Consider the following 21105-nt stretch of genomic DNA (forward strand, 5'->3'; position numbering starts at 1 on the left):
ATAAATATACAGTTTTGTTTTCTCATTTATAACATTGTTTACAATGTACTATGTTTACATATTCTGTTGTGCTGCTGCAAGTAAGGATTTCATTGTACTAACTTGGGCGTGAGAGAATAAAACACTCTTGACTCTTGACTTACGTCGCTAATATATTGGATGGAACTAGTGTATGGGTGATCGGTGGTTGGCGTGGACTCTGTCTCCACGCAGTATCTTTAAATTAAGCTAAAAACACTAAAACCAGAGTGAGGCTAAAGAAGGGTCTCTACCCGAAACGTCACCCAATTTCTTCTATCCAGAGACGCTGGCTGCCCCATGGAGTTCCCCCACACATTTAAAGCATGGAATAGTCTTCGCCCTACCATAGTTACCCAACCAGATGCAACTACATTTAAGGTAGCTCTTTTTGTCCCATGAACCCTTTTTTACTTAAGTCCAAGTCTAGATTTAAGAGAGTTTTATTGTCATGTGTCCTAGATAGGACAATGAAATTCTTGCTTGCTTCAGCACAACAGAATATATAAACATAATACAGATCAGGAGATAAAAATTCAGTGTGTCTATATATCATAGACCATATATATACACAATAAATAAACAGATAAAGTGCAGTAAGCTGTTATTGTTTGGCGTTTGGTGATGGACCTTCCACCACTTCCAGTTTAAATTCCATTTGGAATATATTTGGAGGACCAGGAAACCAAGAAGTAAGATTTACTCTAGGGAGTTACTCCAGCTCCAGGGAGTGATTCTGCGTTGGTTTTCAGCGGTCGCGGTGAGGCGGCGACCGGACAGCAATGGTGGCCAGATCTCCCACAATACAAAGAGAGTGAGAAAGTGCCCACCGCCGACCAGTTGCCGTGGCAGTGCGCATGTGCAGGGCGGCGGATGATGTGCTGGCCGTGGTTATGCGCAAGTGCAGGGGGAGGATGTGCAGGCCGTGGCAGTGCGCATGTGCAAGGCGGCCGGCCGTGCCGGCGGATGAGGAGCGGCCGGAGAGCGGAGACCCGCACTCGAATGGCGGGTGGAGACGGAGATTGACAGAGAGAGATAGCTGGTCGTTGATCCTGTTCATAAGTGATAGTAGCCATGTTACAAAACTTAAGTTCAGCGGCGCTGCAGTTCTGCCACTGGCCGTGCGCGTGACTTTGGCGCCTTTGAGGGGGGGGGGAGGGGGCGGGATTAAAATGCTGTTTTCTCCTGCCTGTCGGAGGCGAACTTCCTCCGGCTGCCAGCTGCTGAAGAACAAACGACCGGACTTCCGTTCTCAGAAGTTAAAAAAAAAAAATCCCTGGACAATTTAATTGCTGGAGTAAAATAAAATAAAAAGCTACTTCTAACGCCCTCAACGCCTACAAGGGGACGGATCGCATGAAGGAGACAAAACATAATGTAAGTCATTTATTTTACATGTAAACTTGTTTCTCGGGATGGCTTTAATCTAATTTTCCTTTGTGAAAATGTCCCATACGAACCGGCAGTGTTTTTCCTGCCGATATGGGGTTCAAATTCACCACAACCGCAACGTTCCAATCGATCGCGTTCCACAAAAACCCACTCGCAAGATGATTTAAATGCCCATTAATTTACGGGAATTAAACATTAAATTCCTTCCATTTGACCTATAAATTAATGACAATGAGATTTAAAAATCATGTTATATTGTGAATTCTTGTGTGAATGTCATTTGGACACGGCTATTTAAAAATGTTAACCTTTTCTTAAGAAATGGATAGATGTTTAGATCTAGTAATTGAATGTTGTAATTAGCTACAATTAGGTAACTAACTAATTATATGCTTTAATTTCAGGTCATCCAAGGAAGTTTGTTTCATATTTGTTGAAGCATACAAACTATCCAGAAAAAGCAGCCTACCAGATGACTGGGAGAAATTTGGAGGCCAGCAGAGGAGGACAAAGGGCTTAATTAGGAAAGGGAAAATAGATTATGAAAGAAAACTGGCAGGGAACATAAAAACTGATGGCAAAAGTTTTTATGGATATGTGAAGAGAAAAAGATTAGTTAAAACAAATGTAGGTCCCTTACAGTCAGAAACAGGTGAATTGATCATGGGGAACAAGGACATGTCAGACCAATTGAATAACTACTTTGGTTCTGTCTTCACTAAGGAAGACAAATAATCTGCCGGAAACAGCAGGGGACTGGAGGTCAAATGAGATGGAGGAACTGAGTGAAATCCAGGTTAGCCGGGAAGTGGTGTTAGGTAAATTGAATGGATTAAAGGCCGATAAATCCCCAGGGCCAGATAGGCTGCATCCAAGAGTACTTAAGAAAGTAGCCCCAGAAATAGTGGATGCATTAGTGATAATTTTTCAAAACTCTTTAGATTCTGGAGTAATTCCTGAGGATTGGAGGGTAGCTAATGTAACCCCACTTTTTAAAAAGGGAGGGATAGAGAAAACGGGGAATTACAGACCAGTTAGTCTAACATCGGTAGTGGGGAAACTGCTAGAGTCAGTTATTAAAGATGGGATAGCAGCATATTTGGAAAGTAGTGAAATCATTGGACAAAGTCAGCATGGATTTATGAAAGGTAAATCATGTCTGATGAATCTTATAGAATTTTTCGGGGATGTAACTAGTAGAGTGGATAAGGGAGAACCAGTGGATGTGTTATATCTGGACTTTCAGAAGGCTTTCGACAAGGTCCCACATAAGAGATTAGTATACAAACTTAAAGCACACGGTATTGAGGGTTCAGTATTGATGTGGTTAGAGAACTGGCTGGCAGACAGGAAGCAATGAGTAGGAGTAAACGGGTCCTTTTCAGAATGGCAGGCAGTGACTAGTGGGGTACCGCAAAGCTCAGTGCTGGGTACCCAGCTATTTACAATGTATATTAATGATTTGGACGAGGGAATTGAATGCAACATCTCCAAGTTTGCGGATGACACTAAGCTGGGGGGCCGTGTTAGCTGTGAGGAGGATGCTAGGAGGCTGCAATGTGACTTAGATAGGCTGGTGAGTGGGCAAATGCATAGCAGATGCAGTATAATGTGGATAAATGTGAGGTTATTGTATTGTATATCTTTATTGTCATTTCCTGAGGAAACAAAAAAACGTTGCTCAACCAGTGTCCATTCAGTATGCATTAAAAATAAATAGAAATAAAAATACATATATCATGAACAAATTAACACTCTGCTAAACATCAACAGGCGTTCCGATTGGCAGCGGCACTACGTGGCTTTGCTGCAGTGTGTCCAGGTTGGTGGTTGGTGCGCGATTTGGTGGCAAAAACAGGAAAGTAGAATATTATCTGAATGGTGGCCGATTAAGAAAAGGGGAGATGCAACAAGACCTGGGTGTCATGGTACACCAGTCATTGAAAGTAGGCAAGCAGGTGCAGCAGGCAGTGAAGAAAGCGAATGGTATGTTAGCATTCATAGCAAAAGGATTTGAGTATAGGAGCCGGGAGGTTCTACTGCAGTTGTACAGGTTCTTGGTGAGACCACACCTGGAGTATTGCGTACAGTTTTGCTCTCCTAATCTGAGGAAGGATATTCTTGCCATAGAGAAGGTTCACCAGACTGATTCCTGGGATGTCAGGACTTTCATATGAAGAAAGACTGGATAGACTCGGCTTTGACTCGCTAGAATTTAGAAGATTGAGGGGGGATGAGTGTTAGCTGTGAGGAGGATGCTAGGAGGCTGCAGGGTGACTTGGATAGGCTGGGTGAGTGGGCAAATGTTTGGCAGATGCAGTATAATGTGGATAAATGTGAGGTTATCCATTTTGGTGGCAAAAAAGGGAAAGCAGACTATTATCTAAATGGTGGCCGATTGGGAAAGGGGGAGATGCAGCGAGACCTGGGTGTCATGGTACACCAGTCATTGAAAGTAGGCATGCAGGTGCAGCAGGCAGTAAAGAAGGCGAATGGTATGTTAGCTTTCATAGCAAAAGGATTTGAGTATAGGAGCAGAGAGGTTCTATTGCAGTTGTACAGGGTCTTGGTGAGACCACACCTGGAGTATTGCGTACAGTTTTGGTCTCCAAATCTGAGGAAGGACATTATTGCCATAGAGGGAGTGCAGAGACGGTTCACCAGACTGATTCCTGGGATGTCAGGACTGTCTTATGAAGAAAGACTGGATAGACTTGGTTTATACTCTCTAGAATTTAGGAGATTGAGAGGGGATCTTATAGAAACTTACAAATTCTTAAGGGGTTGGACAGGCTAGATGCAGGAAGATTGTTCCCGATGTTAGGGAAGTCCAGGACAAGGGGTCACAGCTTAAGGATAAAGGGGAAATCCTTTAAAACCGAGATGAGAAGAACTTTTTTTCACGCAGAGAGTGGTGAATCTCTGGAACTCTCTGCCACAGAGGGTAGTTGAGGCCAGTTCATTGGCTATATTTAAGAGGGAGTTAGATGTGGCCCTTGTGGCTAAGGGGATCAGGGGGTATGGAGAGAAGGCAGGTATGGGATACTGAGTTGGATGATCAGCCATGATCATATTGAATGGCGGTGCAGGCTCGAAGGGTCGAATGGCCTACTCCTGCACCTAATTTCTATGTTTCTATGATCTTATAGAAACTTACAAAATTCTTAAGAGGTTGGACAGGCTAGATGCAGGAAGATTGTTCCCGATGTTGGGGAAGTCCAGAACAAGGGGTCACAGTTTAAGGATAAGGGGGAAATCTTTTCGGACTGAGATGAGAATTTTTTTTTCACACAGAGAGTGGTGAATCTCTGGAATTCTCTGCCACAGAAGGTAGTTGAGGCCAGTTCATTGGCTATATTTAAGTTAGATGTGATCCCTGTGGCTAAAGGTATCAGGGGGTATGGAGAGAAGGCAGGTACAGGATACTGAGTTGGAAGATCAGCCATGATCATATTGAATGGAGGTGCAGGCTCGAAGGGCCGAATGGCCTACTCCTGCACCTATTTTCCATGTTTCAGAATGCTTCAATCTATTATAACTGAAAATTTCATTCAGTTCTCTTAAACTTTAAGAAGGTTATGGGCTTTTAAATGTCTTCGATCACGGCTTTTGAGTTAAATTAATGGAAAAGCAATAGGGAACAAGATGCTAATTTCCGAGTATGAAAATGGCCATAACTTTTTAAATACTGAAGATATGAAAGTGAATTCGGTATCAAATTAAACTTCTTTTTACACTTTATCTGATGGGATAAATCGCAGACTTTATTTTGTAAATCTCAAAATTTTGTAACATTGCTAGGAGAGGAGCCGAATTTGGGCAATCATGGCTGATGTATCTCTCCCTCCTAACCCCATTCTCTTGCCTTCTCCCCATAACCTGTGACATCTGTACTAATTAAGAATCTATCTATCTATCTATCTCTGCCGTAAAAAATATCCACTGACTTGGCCTCCTGTGGTAAAGCCGGGTTTATCCGTACTGTATCTCTGCGCTGACCTGTGGGAGGGGAGGGGAGGCAAGGGTTACTTGGGGGCAGAGTCACCGCTGGGCGGAGGCTGGGGCTGCCATCCGGGTACTGTGGAGCCCGGGCCGGCCGGGCGGGCGTGCGTTCGGCGGCGGCCATGGCCACGGATAGAGGGAGAGGGCGGGAGCCCGGCAGCGGCGGCCATGGCCACGGATAGAGGGCCGGCAACAGCGGCCATGGCCACGGATAGAGGGCCGGCAACAGCGGCCATGGCCACGGATAGAGGGCGGGCGGCCCGGCAGCAGCGGCCATGGCCACGGATAGAGGGCGGGAGCCCGGCAGCAGCGGCCATGGCCACGGATAGAGGGCCGGCGGCCCGGCAGCAGCGGCCATGGCCACGGATAGAGGGCCGGCGGCCCGAGCCGATGGATGGCTGAGGTGATGGCGGGCGCTCGCCGGGCGGTGTGTGAGAGGCGACAGCGATGGCGGGCGGTCTGACTGAGGTAAGTCCACGCCGCTTTCACTCTAAACAGATAAAGGTCGTCCTTTCAATCATCGCCGTCTTTAGCTCCGGTGCAAAACGGGCATCTTTCCCTTCCTCCTCCCCCTCAAATGTCAACATCTTTCTGTGGAGAAAAGTCGCCATTTTTTTGCGGGGCGGAAAGTTTCTGCCGACTCCGAGCGGCGCAGCGGCGATGGACATCTTGTAGCGTGTTTAATGTGAGAGGCGGGGGGGGGGGGGGGGGGGAGTGAGTGGGAACAGCGGGGGAGGGCGGGTTCGGGGCGACGCTGGAAGAGGGGAAGGAGAGGGGTCGGTGTTGGGCGTCACGCTCACCGACCTGGACAGGCAGCTCACAATCCAGCAGTATGAATATTGATTTATTTAATTCCAAGTACCCATTGCTGTCCCTCTCCCTCCCCCACCCATCCTAGTTCTCTGACTAGTTTCACTGCCCTTCTGATTAATTTTACTGTTTTCCTCCTTGTCAACCCCCCGAGCTAACAATGAACCATTCTTAGCAGCATCTGCGTTGGTCTGTCGTTTTCACACATTACCCTTCCTAGTCTCCCTCTCCCTGACTCAATCTGAAGAAGGGTCTCACCCATTCCTTCATTCCACAGATGCTGCCTGCCCCGTTGAGTTACTCCAGCATTGCGTGTCCATGGACGGTGTGCAACCTAACATGACGCCGGGAGTGTCACCCTGTCTGCTTTGTGATTGCTCCATTAACGTGTTTCGCCCTCGATACTGCCCCGGCACAGCGCCTATCTTGGCCCTCAGTTAGGTTGAGGCACAGGCCTTGAGCAATTGTTTGGCGCTTTACGAAGCGACAACTTTGGATTGTAAAGGAGAATAACAAGCACATGATTTAATTTAAGGTAGACACGAAATGCTGGACTAACACAGTGAGACAGGCAGCATCTCTGAAGAGAAGGAATGGGTGACGTTTCAGGTCGAGACCCTTCTGACAGTTAGAGAGGGAGACACAGATATGTTAGGTAAGATGTGAAAACGAGACATCAAAGTGAATGAGGATCAAGGAAAATGTATCATTGTTAGCTAGGGGAAGTGTCAACAAAGCATACAAAGAAAATTTAAACAAGCGGACAGTCAGACCGGTCGGAGAACCTAGGGATGGAGAGTGAAGGAAAGCCAGGGTCACTGGAAGTTAGAGGTCAATATACTGCTGTGGTGTAAGCTGCCGAAGCAAAATATGTTTGCACATGGTAGAATAAATAGCTACTTTATAATTAGAAATCTGGTAAGGGTTTTTTTTAAGTTGCCAATGTGCCATCCGCTAGGTTATTGATTGTAGTGATTGGTGGACAAGGTGAGAACAAAAAAAAAACCTGCTTCTCTTAATAAAGTACAAATCTGTATCTTTAGATAGTTACAGTGCCCGCCATAATGTTTGGGACAAAGACCCATCATTTATTTATTTGCCTCTGTACTCCACAATTTGAGATTTGTAATAGAAAAAAATCACAAGTGCACATAGTCAGATTTTATGAAAGGCCATTTTTATACATTTTGGTTTCACCACGAAAATATTACAGCTGTGTTTATACATAGTCACTCCATTTCTGGGCACCATAATGTTCTTATGCAGGTATAAGAAAGCATTCAGCACCTAGTCTTTCTTCCAGTCTTTCCATCACATTTGAACATTTTTATTGCTGTTTTATCAACATTAGGACCAAAGTTGTGCCAATGAAAGTCAAAGAAGCCATTATGAGACTTGAGATACAAGAATAAAACTGTTCGAGACACCAGCCAAACATTAGGCTTATCAAAATCAATTGTTTGGAACATCATTGAGAAGAAAGAGTGAGATTACTAATCACAAAGGGATTGGCAGGCCAAGGAACACTTCCACAGCTGATGACGGAAGAATTCTCTCGATAATAAAGAAAAATCCCCAAACGCCTGTCCGACAGATCAGAAACACTCTTCAGGTGTAGATTTGTCAATGATTACTGTCCGCAGAAGCCTTCATGAACAGAAATACAGAGGCTACACTGCAAGATGCAAACCACTTGTTAGTTGCAGGTTAGCTGCAAAAATAGGATGGCCAGATTACAGTTTGCCCAGATATACTTTAAAAAGCAACCACAGTTCTGGGTAAAAGGTCTTGTGGACAGATGAGACAAACTTATATCAGTGATGACAAGAGTAAAATATGGAGGAGAGAAGGAACTGCCCAAGATCCAAAGCATACATCTCATCTGTGAAACACGGTGGTGGGGGTGTTATGGCCTGGGCATGTATGGCTGCTGAAGGTACTGGCCCACTTATCTTCATTGATGACACAACTGCTGATGGTAGTAGCATAATGAATTCTGAAGTGTATAGACACATCCAATCTGCTCAAGTTCAAACAAATGCCTCAAAACTCATTGGCCGGCGGTTCATTCTACAGCAACACCATGATCCCCAACATACTGCTAAAGCAACAAAGGGTTTTTTCAAAGCTAAAAACGGGTCAATTCTTGTGGCTAAGTCAATCACTCAATCTGAACCCAATTGAGCATGCCTTTTATATCCTGAAGAGAAAACTGAAAGGGACTAGCCCCTAAAACAAGCATGCTAAAGATGGGTGCAATACAGGCCTGGCAGAGCAGAGAAGACACCCAGCAACCGGTGATGTCCATGTATCGCCGACTTCAAGTAGTCATTGCATGCAAAGGATATGCAACAAAATTCTAAACATAACTACTTTCATTTACATGACATTGCTGTGCCCCAAACATTATGGTGCCCTGAAATGGGGGGATATGTATAAACACCGCTGTAATTTCTACATGGTGAAACCAAAATGTATAAAACCACCCTTTAATAAAATCTGACAATGTGCACTTTAACCACATGTGATTTTTTTTTTTTTTCTCTCTATAACAAATCTCAAATTGTGGAGTACAGAGGAAAATAAATAAATGATGGGTCTTTTTCCCAAACATTATAGAGGGGCACTGCAATTACAAACTATATCCAGACCAGGTAGGTTTGGAATAACTGAAAACGGGTAGTATTTATGATTTTTTTTTTGCAGAAACTATGAATGTACCATTTTTTATTACTTTTATGTATCATTTAGAATTCTACTGTTAAGTAAAATTAGCATACTATGCCAGATTAATTAATTTTTATTAGAGCAGTTTATCAAAACCAAAAAAAAAGATCTCGCCAATAAATTGTCATATCGAAATGGAGATTAGCATTGAAACAAACACCTGGGACTAGCTTGGATGGGGCATCTAGGACTGCATGTATGTTGATCTGAAGGGCCTGCTTTCATCTTGTATGACTATCTCTATATAACTAAAAGTCTTCATCTTGTTTGTGCCCACGATGTGTCAATCTGGTTTTCCTATCACAGTATATCACTGAAAAATACCGGTGAAAACATCTTTTAATGTGATAATAAAGAACCTTTGATATTTCCCATTTCATTTTGATTTGTAGCAAGGTAATTACTATCTATCTCTATACTTATCAAACTCTGATCTGGATGTGTATTTATTTGTTTGTGTGTAATCACATCTTCACGAGAAAAATGACACGGTAACGGTAAAATGTTTACATATTCCGGTAGACATTTTTCCCCTGGAGACCAAAATTGTCATCTGAAAATTTCATGCTTTATTTCTACAGTTATTCATGAAAATGTTCAAAAATCTGACAAAACTATGAATTTAAAAACGGCTGTCTTTCGCTGATGATGTCACAATGGGTGTGCGTTCCTTCTTCCTCGCGCTGCGAGTATGTCACTCCCTCCCCCCTCCCCCCCCCCCCCCCCCCCCCCCTGGTTATTCAAAAGACACAGCCGGAGATGAAATCGGGTCATTGGCTGAAGAACAAAAGAACAAAGGTCATAGCTGAAGACTGCGGCGGCCCATCTCACGGTCCTTTGGTCGATGGTCGCACGCTCGCCGCCTCGCTCGGGTCGGCGCATGGTGGGGAGGTTGCTGCCGCTCTCTGCCTCTCTTGCTGCCCCTGCCCTCTGCCTGCCTCTGTCCTTGCTCTCTCTACCCCTCCCCCACTCTAGCCACACCTGCGAGTTGGGGGCTATGTGTGAGTGGATAGGGCGGGGGGTGGGGTAAAAGGAGCCAATGAATAATAATATAATATAATGGGGGTGGTTAGTGTGTGTGTGGGGTAGTTAGTGTGTGTGTGTGACGCCGCAGGACCCCCCACCCCGCGTTGAGGGGACGGGACCCAACCGGTCCCACTTGGTCTATCTAGTACATAACTTAAACTCTGATCTTGTGCTCTTCCGGATTGCGCGTTTTTTCTACTTGTGCAAAACGGTACGGAATAGCGCTACGATTTTTCGTCAGCTCACCGTTCTGTGCTGCGAGTGCACCAAGCTTCGTTCCGATCGGTAATATATTGTAAACGTTAGCGAGGTTTAAAATTCGTAAATATCGCACATGCGCAGATCTCTCCTGCCAGTCAGCGTCGTGCCAGACAGCGGATTGGTCTCCTCCTGTCACTCCCTGGGATGGTCCGCCCCTTCCTGCGCCATCGTGTCTCTACTGGAACTGAGGGACGCTGTGGGTGGGTGGCCGGTGGAGGTCTCCAACCAGACACAATTTTCCAAGCGGCCCGGCGTGGAGTCGGAGATGTCGCTAAATGGAGAGTGGAGAGTCTGATCCCGGCGGAGGAGAACGTCCAGCTCCCGCTGTGAGTCCCAAACGCACCGCCATCGCAACGCCCCACAGCTCCAGCCCCTTCCCCTCTGATCCACATCGCTGGCACCTTCCCCCCCCCCCCCCCCCCCCCCCCCATGGATCCCCCCTCTCCCCCATCTTTTCTCCGAGCTCTTCCCCCCCAACCCACCCACCCACCGGCGCGGCCGTAGCCGCTGGTGCCTCCGAGCCGCGGATCCGAGGCCTGGCCCTAAGGGCGCCGATGGCTGATGCTCCTGCGGGGCACGCAAGAAGGTAGAGGAGCCGCAACCAGGAGATCCAGGGGAGGTGAGGAGGGAGTGTGGGGGAGGAGGGGAGTAGGGAAGAGAGGTGTTATGGAGTTATGGAGGGAGTGACAGTGTATGGAAAAGGAGAGGTGAGGGAGGGATTGGGGAGGGTGGGAGGAGGCGGAAAAGAAGAGGGAGAGTGGGGGAAGTAGGAGGAGGAGCGGGGAGTGGGAGAGGTGGGGAATAGAGGGAGAGTAGGGGAGGTGAGGAGGGATAGTGGGGGGATAAGGCGAGGTGGGGATAGGAGGGAGTGAGTGTTGCCTGGGATTACACCAACTGCGGCCTGCGGACTTACCATCAAGGGCACGCAGTCTCGGGAGAGGCTAGTCAGGAGCTCCAACGGCGCAGAGACTCGACCAACCCCGACCCGGGGTCCAGTCGCCGGCGCGGGAGAACTGACACCCCCCGATACAGGAACTGATCGCCCTGATGCAGAGGGCCCGACCGCCAGCTACGGGAGTCAAGATCGCCCTGTCAACGGAAGGCTCGAGGCCCCGGACCGCGGGAGAGAAAAGAAGGGAAGAGATTTGAACTTTTTTTCGCCTTCCATCACAGTGAGGAATGTCGAGTCACTGTGGTGGATATTTATGTTAAAATGCATTTTGTGTGTTCCTTTTCTTTTTATTTGTATGACTGACTTGGCAAATTAAATTCCTCGTATGTTGCAAAACATACTTGGCTATAAAGTATTATTGGGATTCTGTGATTAGCTATTGACTTTGTTACTGTTTGCCTGCTACTGTTGATTATGCCGTATCCATTTAGTAGGTTTGGTTATATTGTGCTATGGTAAATTATTAAAGTCACCAAATTGTACACTAGAAATAGACATTTTAAGTGTATGTTATTTAGTGAAATAAATGTGGGGACTTGGTGGGGTTGAAATTAATTTGCCTGAATCTCTCGCATTTCTCCTCCCACCTTTACTCCTTTCAATTCTTCTCATTCCCACTCTGGCTCCGATAGGGTAGTTGTCTATAATGTTTTTGTGTTCTAAATTTATTATACTCTGCACTTGGCTTATGCCAGTGTATTGTTCATTATTTGTGGAAAGCTTTACTGTTATTCATTGTATTTATGTATAGTATAAACTAATCTGGTTTGATGGCATGCAAAACAAAGCTTTTCACTGTGCCTGACAATAAATGGCAATAATAACCCTAAACCTAAATTTTTAATGAGCTATTTGGGTCAGAATTCATAATTGTATATTCTACAATAATAGCACAGTTTGAGAGATTTAATGATTTGTTTTTGCAACTCATTGATAAGGATTTGATATTAATTGGTTATCTAATTTTATATGCTACCAAGAAAAATGTCGACACAACTGATGGAAATTTAAGATCCTGCAGCCATTATTTAACGGTTGCTTTCTTGCCAAAAATCTGACATAAACACTTTAATTCCTCTTCCCATTCCCACACTGCCCTTTCTGTCCTGGGCCGCCTCCATGGTCAGAGTGAGGCGAAACGCAAATTGAAGGAACAGCATCTCATATTTCACTTGGGCAGCTTACAGCCCAGCGGCATGAATATTGATTTCTCTCACTTCAAATAACCCTGGCATTCCCTATCTCTCTACCCCTCCCCCACCCAAGTCACCCCAGCTTCTCGTTTTCACCCAACAAACAGCTAACAAGGGCATGTTTCCTTTATCATCGTTACATTTTTAAATATCTTTCATTCATTGTTCTTTATCTCTCCACATCATCGTCCATATCTCTCGTTTCCTTTTCCCCTGACTAGTTTGAAGAAGGGTCTCGACCCGAAACGTCACCCATTCCTTCTCTCCGGAGATGCTGCCTGTCCCGTTGAGTTTTTGTGTCTATCTTCAATTGAATTCTCCTGGCAGATAGCTGCTTTCCTACAATATACACTACTTTTAATATAACTAGCATGCACAGTTATACCTGGCTTGTGCACAAATACATATAACAGTGTCCAGTTGACAATGTTTTGCATGGTAAGCTGCTGTGGAAGGTTAAATTCCATGGTATTCAGGTAGAGACAGTTGGCAGTAGCAAAGACACACTTATAGCTGTTAAAAATACCTATATTTGAAATGAATGTTGGAAAAACTTTGTTATTATAAATCTGAAACCGAGGGTGGGGAACCTGCGGCCTTCTAGGCCATTAAGTGCAGCCTTTTGAATGAATCCAAATTTTGTAGAACAAATCCTTTTATTTTTATTAATGGTGTTGTTAGTTTTTTATTATTTTTATTTTAATCTTAAAATGAACGTATTTAAAATACCAAAGAGTAAAAGAAGATTCAACAAAATAATCCTCCCCGACTGACAGCCACAATTAAATCATTAGTAAGTCATGAGGGCTATTTTAACAAAGTAATGTACATTTTGAACTATATCTAATTGAAGTTTCTTGGAAGCGGCCTTGTTAGATTACAGCTAACAATGCGGCATTCCAACATGAAAAGGTTCCCCACCCCTGCTCTAGCCCCTAAGGTCATTTCCGCCTTTGTCATAATTGTTTCTATAGTGCGATTTCCTATAACGCTAGGTTTCTTAGGAATGCAACTATTGCATAATAGCAAAAGTACCTGTGTCTTAAATTTCCCTTAATTTAGATTGTCAATGTTTAGTTTAAATTCAGCAGTATAAGATAAATAGTTTTATCTTTGAATTAAACAGATCAATAAAGGAGTCAGTTTTTTTAATCTCACACTTAATTGGTGCACAAATTATTGTGGATAAAATGTAATTATTGTGTTGAATCATGCACAATTTTAATTTCCATGAGTTTATATTCACCAGAAGACCTTAAAATTTAGGGATACAGTGTGGAAACACCCTTCGGCCCACGAAGTCCGCACCAACCAGCGATCATGCCGCACACTAGCACTATCCTACACACTAGGGACAATTTACACTTTATAGAAGCCAAGTAACCTACAAAAATGTATGTATTCGAAGCGCAGGAGGAAACCGGAGCACTCGGAGAAAACCCACACGGTCACAGGGAGAACGTACAAACTCCATACAGGCAGTACAGTTGGGAAAGAACCCAGGTCTCTGGCGTTGTAAGGCAGCAACTTGACCACTGTGCCATTATAACGCACCAAACAAGAAGTAGTAAAAATTGTGTTCGGCTTTCAGATAATTCTCTGCGTGCATTATTTGTGTATTTTGTTTAGAACTGTTTCTGAAACTGGAGCAGAATATCAAATGTGACTTTCAGAATGTTTGTGTTAGGAGGGTGAAGTAGCAAGAATATAAGAAACAAATTTGTAACCACATGGATTCCCAATATTTCTAAGTCCTGCCTGGAATATTTTTCCTCATTTTAGTCCTGAAAGACTGACCCTTTATTATGAGATATTTCCTGCACCATCCCCACCCATTCCCAGTTATACTTTCTTCAGCTGGAGCAAACAGTGTCTCAACATCCACCCTCCAACATTATCATACATTTCTTTTGAGACCACTTTTTGCCCTTAAAGGCTCGTCCCTTCATCCCAGGAAGTTAATCTGGGTTCTCTTGTGCTGACATGAAGACCAAGGGTATATGGTTTTCCAAATAGGTGTAACAAAGCACAGTGCAAGCGCAACAAAGTTTCCTTACTTTTGAGCTACAACCCCGTTATACACAAATAACCAACACATGACTTGTCATACCAATTGCTTACTACACCTTGTATATTGTATCTTATTTAAGAGCATCAAAATTTAAGAGTATCTTGTCATTTATATGATTTTATTTGCCTATTAAATGCATGATTTTACGTTCCCCATTTTTTGCTAATTGTCGCCTGGGTCATATACTTGACTGCTATATTCCAATGCACATTATAGTGCTAGGTTGTAATATTCATTAAGATGTGATGTTTTCATCTTGTAAACTGAAACATCTCTTTAAAATATGTAATTAATGCTGTAAGTAAATTTTTATAAATGTAAATATATACATGTGTATGTACATAAATGTATATATGATTTGGCAGGTTCTTTTGATTTCAACTCTCATGACTAGAACCAGGATTTTGCCATGTGCCTTTTTTGATTATTTCACCAGGATAATGCTTTTTTCTCGATCGAGTGCCTAAACCAGCCTTTTTTTGCCATTCTGCTAAAAGGTTGTGCTATTTTCTGTAGTTGTACTGTGATTACAATGACGTTTCCTATGTTAACACGTTAATATTAATATTATTATTAACGTGTTAACATAATATAACTTACAAGAAAACTTCCACCACCGGGGCAAAACGGGGGGCGCCACCGTCGTTCATTCGTTCGTGCCGCTTCCCGCTGGTTCAGTTTTCTCCAAGATCTATTTAAGAAAGAACTGCAGATGCTGGAAAAATCAAAGGTAGACAAAAAAACGCTGGAGAAACAGCGGGTGAGGCAGCATTTATGGAGAGAAGGAATAGGCAACGTTTCGGGTCGAGACTTCTTCAGACTGATGTGTGTGGGGGGTGGGCTGGGGGGGCGGGAAAAAGAAAGGAAGAGGCAAAGACATTTGGACTAGAAGGAGAGCTGGGAGGGAGAAGACCAGGGCTATCTAAAATTAGAGAAGTCAATGTTGATACCATTGGGGTGTAGATTATCTAAGCAAAATACCCACGCTTGTCTCCTCACTACATTTACTGCTGGCACCAGTTGCAAATCTGAGTTTTCGAGTGATCTGTGCAAGGCATTCATTGATGCTGGAATTCCACTGTGGAAATTGGAAAACAAATCTCTCAGAGGTTTTTTAGAGAAATACACAGAGGAACATATACCAAGCGAGTCATTATGGAAAAATTATGTTGACACCAACTTCAACATTCTTGTGCAGAAAATTAGAGATTAAGTTGCATGCAACAAAATATGGATCGCAATAGGCGAGACAACCGATGCTGTGGGGAGATATGTTGCCAATGTGGTCATCGGTACACTGGAGGCAGGTCAACCATCAAAGGAGTATTTGTTGACATCGGAAGTATTGGAGAAGTCAAACAGCTCAACTATTGTTCAGTTGTTTACATATTCATTTGTTGTACTTTGGCCAGAAGGTATAAAACACGAGAATGTACTTCTGTTTGTGACATATAGTTTTATTCCCCAAAATGTTGCATTTGACATGCTTAGCTCAAAACCTTCATAAAATTGCCAAGCAAAGACGTAGCTTGTTTCCAAATGTCGATCGCCTAGGCAATGGCAAGAAAGTCGTACCTTGTTCTGGTCGCCGCTGGATTTTCAACATGATGAAAATTTTCGGCGACCTGCAACGACCTATGACGTCGCCGAAAAAGTCGCGTTAGTGGGACAGGCCCTTTATATTATTATTTTTAAAACCATATTTTGGTGGTGGAAATAAATACCTTTTTTGTCAATAAATGCCTTTTTTGTAATTTTATTTTGCTTTTGCCTGCCTATTTCAGAGACTTTTAGTGCCTAAACATCCTGGCTCTACTCATGATTGTTCCCTTCATCCCTGTTTGAATCCCCTGTCCAGCTATTTCCATGTATACTGAACTATATTGGTTTGCAAACTACATGTTTGTTACAAAAAAAAATCACCTTTTTTCTAAACTTCTGTGCACATGTGCACATATCTTCCCCAAGCCTTCCTGCCATTGACCATGCTACATTTTCATAACATTTGTCATATTTTGCATCAACCTTCAGGTGCTGAGACCCAACTTCTACGAATTCTCTCACTAAACATCTGTGACTTTCTTCCTCCAATCATTGCATGGCCACGCATCTTAATATTGTGTGTTACACGTGAGATAGATTTTATTTGAAAATGTTTGTGTTCCACTTGTGTCAAAATACATGAAAGTTAACATTTCAAAGCAAATTCATCTTTAATATGTAATATAGGTTTATTGGACATTAATATGCTTTGGACATATATGCCAGGTAAAATGACTTGGTTCCCTTGGAGAATTTACATTTATTGGCATTTATTTGCGATGTTTTCTTTCCTGTGTCATTGTGGTGAGGGCGCCAGTTTGCATTAAGTTGGTAGTAAAATATATGGCAAGATTATCTAGTGCTTTATAAAAGGTTATTTTATTCCTTGAAGGCTTAAAGTTTGCTTATATATATATGTGGAGGTTCCAAATAAAAAAATGTGCTTCAAAGGTATTTGCTGGAAAAAACGTTAAAATTCTGTTTTATATGAGTATTTATTCCTTAATTGCATTTTGCAGTGAAAAACTGATTTTCTGGGAGATCTAGGAAAATTATTACATAATTATCAAATTTAAAAATAATCTGGAGAAGGTAAGAGATAGTGAAATTAACTATAAAATTTGTCGATTTAAAATGACTTAATGAAATTTTAATTTTGCATTAGTTGATGTAGGTGCACATTGAAATCAATGTTCATTTATTTCCAGAATTATTCCTGATATAGGCGATTCAGGTGCATTCAGGGAAGGAACTGCTTGTCTCATTACTTGCCAATAACCTAGAGGAAATCATTAAGAAACTGAAAAATTAATTTTGGTCTTGCAATGCTTTAAAATATTTATAGAAACAGTACAATGAAGAAATTCTCTCAACCGCGTGCATACAGTTTCACAGTGGTGTTGCTGCTGTCAACTGGTACCTTTCTGTTTGTGCCGCTTTAAAAAAAATTTGCAGCTCCATATTTGCAATAGTCATTCATAGTGTCATTTTAGCTCCAGTTAACAATTATTTGAATATAGTGGAGCTGAAAGTGATTACAATGATACGACTTAAAACTGAAGTACTGCCAATTTGTGCTTCATGGGTCTTTGCTATGGAAGAGTGTCTGCGAGTTCATTTGGAAAATAATTAAATAACTTGAAATGTTTGTTTGAAAATAAAACATTTTTGTTGCTGACTGCTTCTCCAATTCTTAGTTCTGCTGGGTTTTTGTTGTGTTACATGGTTAGTCAGCAAGGTGGTTTTGCAGCTAAAGATGGGAATGGTAGTCTCAAAAGTAATAGCAACCTGTAACAGGATTCTGAATTTTTTTTTATGTCATGGGCCCAGGATTTAGTCAGGTACAGTAACTATAATTTTTCTAATTCAAAAATAATATGATTAATGCTGATTTCTGTAAATTCAGACATTTGCAGTCAATGGAATTAATGTATAGTTTGCACAGTCAACAGTGTGGATTGTGGCAGCTTTTTACTGTTAATCATTAATATTTTTAACTTGAAATATGTTCATTTATATGTATTCATTAAAATGGAAAATATTTATTTATTACAGTTGGGCTACAAGCTATGCACATTAAAACTGCCATATTAGTTACAGTAGTTGGATTCTTGTAATGATTTTTATCATTTAATTAGAACAAAAGCAAGCTAAATATTTTTTTACACAAAAGTGAATTGCAGTGGCTGACTGTTGATTCCTTTTCTCATTCCAGCTTCCACTAAAATGCTAAACTGAGGAAGGCCCTGTGCCAGTTCCTTGCAACGGTTCACGTTTTTGTGTTGCTGCCAGTGTATTTCTAATTTGTATCCATTTGGGCGTTGCTCATGCCAAGTACTTGCTCCCATCTGTGCTCAGTACTAAAACAAATTCTTTGGAGTAGGTTATTGGCAGAGGGGTGCAAAGAGTGCATATGAGCGAGACTGGGATAGAAGCCAAGCTGCGACCAAACAATAAATAGACTATTTAGTAAATTTCATTGTTTGTATGTCAGCATGAAAGCAAATATTAATGTAAGAAGGCACAAAATATCTGATGACTTGGTGCTTTTTATAAATTTTGAAATTTGTATATGCATCCACATTGGATGTGGAACAACATGCGCCCTTTTGAATATTAATGCAAATGAATTCGAGGCTAGTTTTGTAAAGACGTTTGCATGCATCAGAAGTGCTGTCTGTCTGTTCATCAAAGCTTGTTGTTTGAAGAATTGTATGTTTTGTTTGCAAAGATATCATATTGGAATTGTATTTATTCAAATTTTGTCTGTACCTGTGAAATATTTAATGTAAACCAGTGGAAAAGCTGATTTTTCTTAACAATTTTAACATCTACTCCATCTCCCTTTTTTTTACAGTCAGTTTTCCACAAAAGAAGCTTACAGCTTCACTTTTTGTTCTACAGAGTGAATCATGCCAAGGAAAGGATCCCCTGTCCCTATTTGGCTTGCGTTTGAAGTGCGGCAAGTATCCAGATTTTGGCAGTAAACATTCAGCGTCATGTTACGATTTTTCCGTTTTTAGTGAGTCGCTTTGTTTTCTGAACCAAGGGTGTGAAAAATACGTGTTTTTGGATGTTTGATTTTAGATATTATAACTTAAATTGCTAAATGTTTTGAATTTCATAAGGGGAAATAATAACAAAGCCAGTGACATGCTAATGAGGACTTTAAAAAAATTGCTGACTGAATGTTTTTACAATTCAAATTAATAAGGTTACTTAAAATAGAGTAACTGTCAAGACTTAAAATAACAAAGTCATTTGTTATTCAGATGGCTGTATATATTAAAAAAAAATGGCGAGTGAATGGTTGTGATCTATCCAGGGACAATACTGCAATGCAGATGTGCATTTGAAAATACTAATACCACGTTCTTAATGCTCAGATATTCAAAAATTTTAATTTAAACTTTTAAAATGAAAGCCATATTGAAGTTAAAACCATATTGAACAGCATATGAATTAGAAGTAGAGGAGACTTGAAAACTGCACGCAAAACAAACATGGCTGTTCATTGACATGACTGATCTTGCACAATGTTAATCTGCCAGCTTTTATTCTAAATTGTATTAGTTTCTGCACGGATCCTTTTCGCTAAACTCTCAGTTAATTTTACAAATACAATTTATGGAATCTAAATATAAATTAGTTTGCATTGCTTGCCCTTAATATGTTATACTTTTACCTGTTTTTGTGATTTTATCACTTTAAAAGATAAAAACTACAGTTTGAGGTGGAATTGTGTTTAATCAACTGTTTTTGATATATTTCCCCACATAAATCAATTTATTTAAGAATCGTGAAAAGGCTCAGCCAGTAAGGTAATGTATTATTTCTCTTATTCAATGAAAGAGGGCTTCTTCTTTATAGATCTTCATTGACCATGTAGTTTTGTGTAAAAATGTATCGACTTCATACAGTGCTCTCCGTAATGTTAGGGACAAAGACCCATCATTTATTTATTCGCCTCTGTACTCCACAATTTGAGATTTGTAATAGAAAAAATTACATGTGGTTAACAGAGCTGCCAAGTAGTACGGATTTTCCGTATTTTGTACGGAAATGTGAAAAGAAAACTGATGTACGATTTTGTGTTGTTAAATACGGAGTTCAATTCGGTCCGAAGAAGGGTCTCGAGGAGAAACGTCACCTATTCCTTCTCCCCGGAGTTGCTGCCTGTCCCGCTCCAGGTTTAAACAAAGCACTGTCAGTTTAACGCATGGGAATTTAAACGAAGAGCTGTCGGCTATAGCGCTGTGGGTTCTTAATATAGCGCTTCCGGCTGGATCGCTATGGGCTTTACACATAGCGCTATGGGTCACAGACTGTTCAGGAAAATTCTCGTATAACAATGAGTCTTTGGAATTCTCTTTGAGCCTTTGATTTTTTTTCAGGCAGTGGTAGAGTTCTGGATAAGCCTAGTGGTGAAAGGTTACCAGTGGGATTACAGTTACGTTGGGATTGGCCTTGATTTTACAGAATGGTGGGTGTGCTCAAGATGGAGAGGGGAGGGAGAGAGGGAGGGAATAAGAGGGAGAAAAAAAGGAGAGGGAGTTTGAGAGAGGGGGGGAGGGAGGGAGAGGAAGGGGAGAGAAGAAGGAGGGAGGGAGAGGGAGGCTTCCAAAATGACCTCTACATCATCATCTGGTGCTACAACCAGGAAGCAACCATTCAAACAGCAGTATACAAAGAGATGGCAATGAATGATGCACTGTCAAGTAGGGTGCGTAGAAGATATGTCAATTGGTAGCTAGGTTATCCATGCTTGTACTCTTACATGGGTATGACCGCACATAAACAACATTTTTTTCAGCAAAATGGCACCGTGTAAAAATACAGATGGCCTCGGCAAAATACTGATTTTCAGGTACTAGAACACTGAAATGTACTGACAAAACTTGGCAGTTCTGGGTTAAAGCTCACATTGTCAGATTTTAATAAAGACTTGGCTATCCCTCAGTACAGAGTCTGTAAAAGGACAGCACCGCTGTGGACAGCGGGGGGAGAGTTCCTTCCACAGTGTGGGGAGTCTGACCCAGGTCAGCACAGCTGGGCCGCCAGGGGTATAGTTGCGGGGAGGGCAGGAGTGTTGAGAAGGAGGGGGTCGAGGA

At 42.1% G+C, this 21105-nt stretch overlaps 1 protein-coding gene across 5 annotated transcripts in view; it reads left to right on the forward strand.

The window, feature by feature from the left end:
• The first annotated feature begins 5558 nt into the window (after positions 1–5558).
• Positions 5559–21105, forward strand: part of LOC129704819 (uncharacterized) — a 61550-nt gene continuing 46003 nt past the window's right edge. Inside the window, exons 1-2 of one of the 5 annotated variants that reach the window (XM_055648178.1) lie at positions 5559–5880; positions 18852–19016. The gene's annotated coding sequence lies outside the window, so the exon portion shown is untranslated. Of the gene's footprint in view, positions 5881–15348; positions 19017–21105 lie in introns of those variants that run through there. The other 4 variants (XM_055648177.1, XM_055648182.1, XM_055648181.1 and 1 more) reach the window with 4 other exon arrangements.

This window comes from Leucoraja erinacea, chromosome 16 (assembly GCF_028641065.1).
Source record: "Leucoraja erinacea ecotype New England chromosome 16, Leri_hhj_1, whole genome shotgun sequence".
In the NCBI taxonomy this organism is placed as follows: domain Eukaryota; kingdom Metazoa; phylum Chordata; class Chondrichthyes; order Rajiformes; family Rajidae; genus Leucoraja; species Leucoraja erinaceus.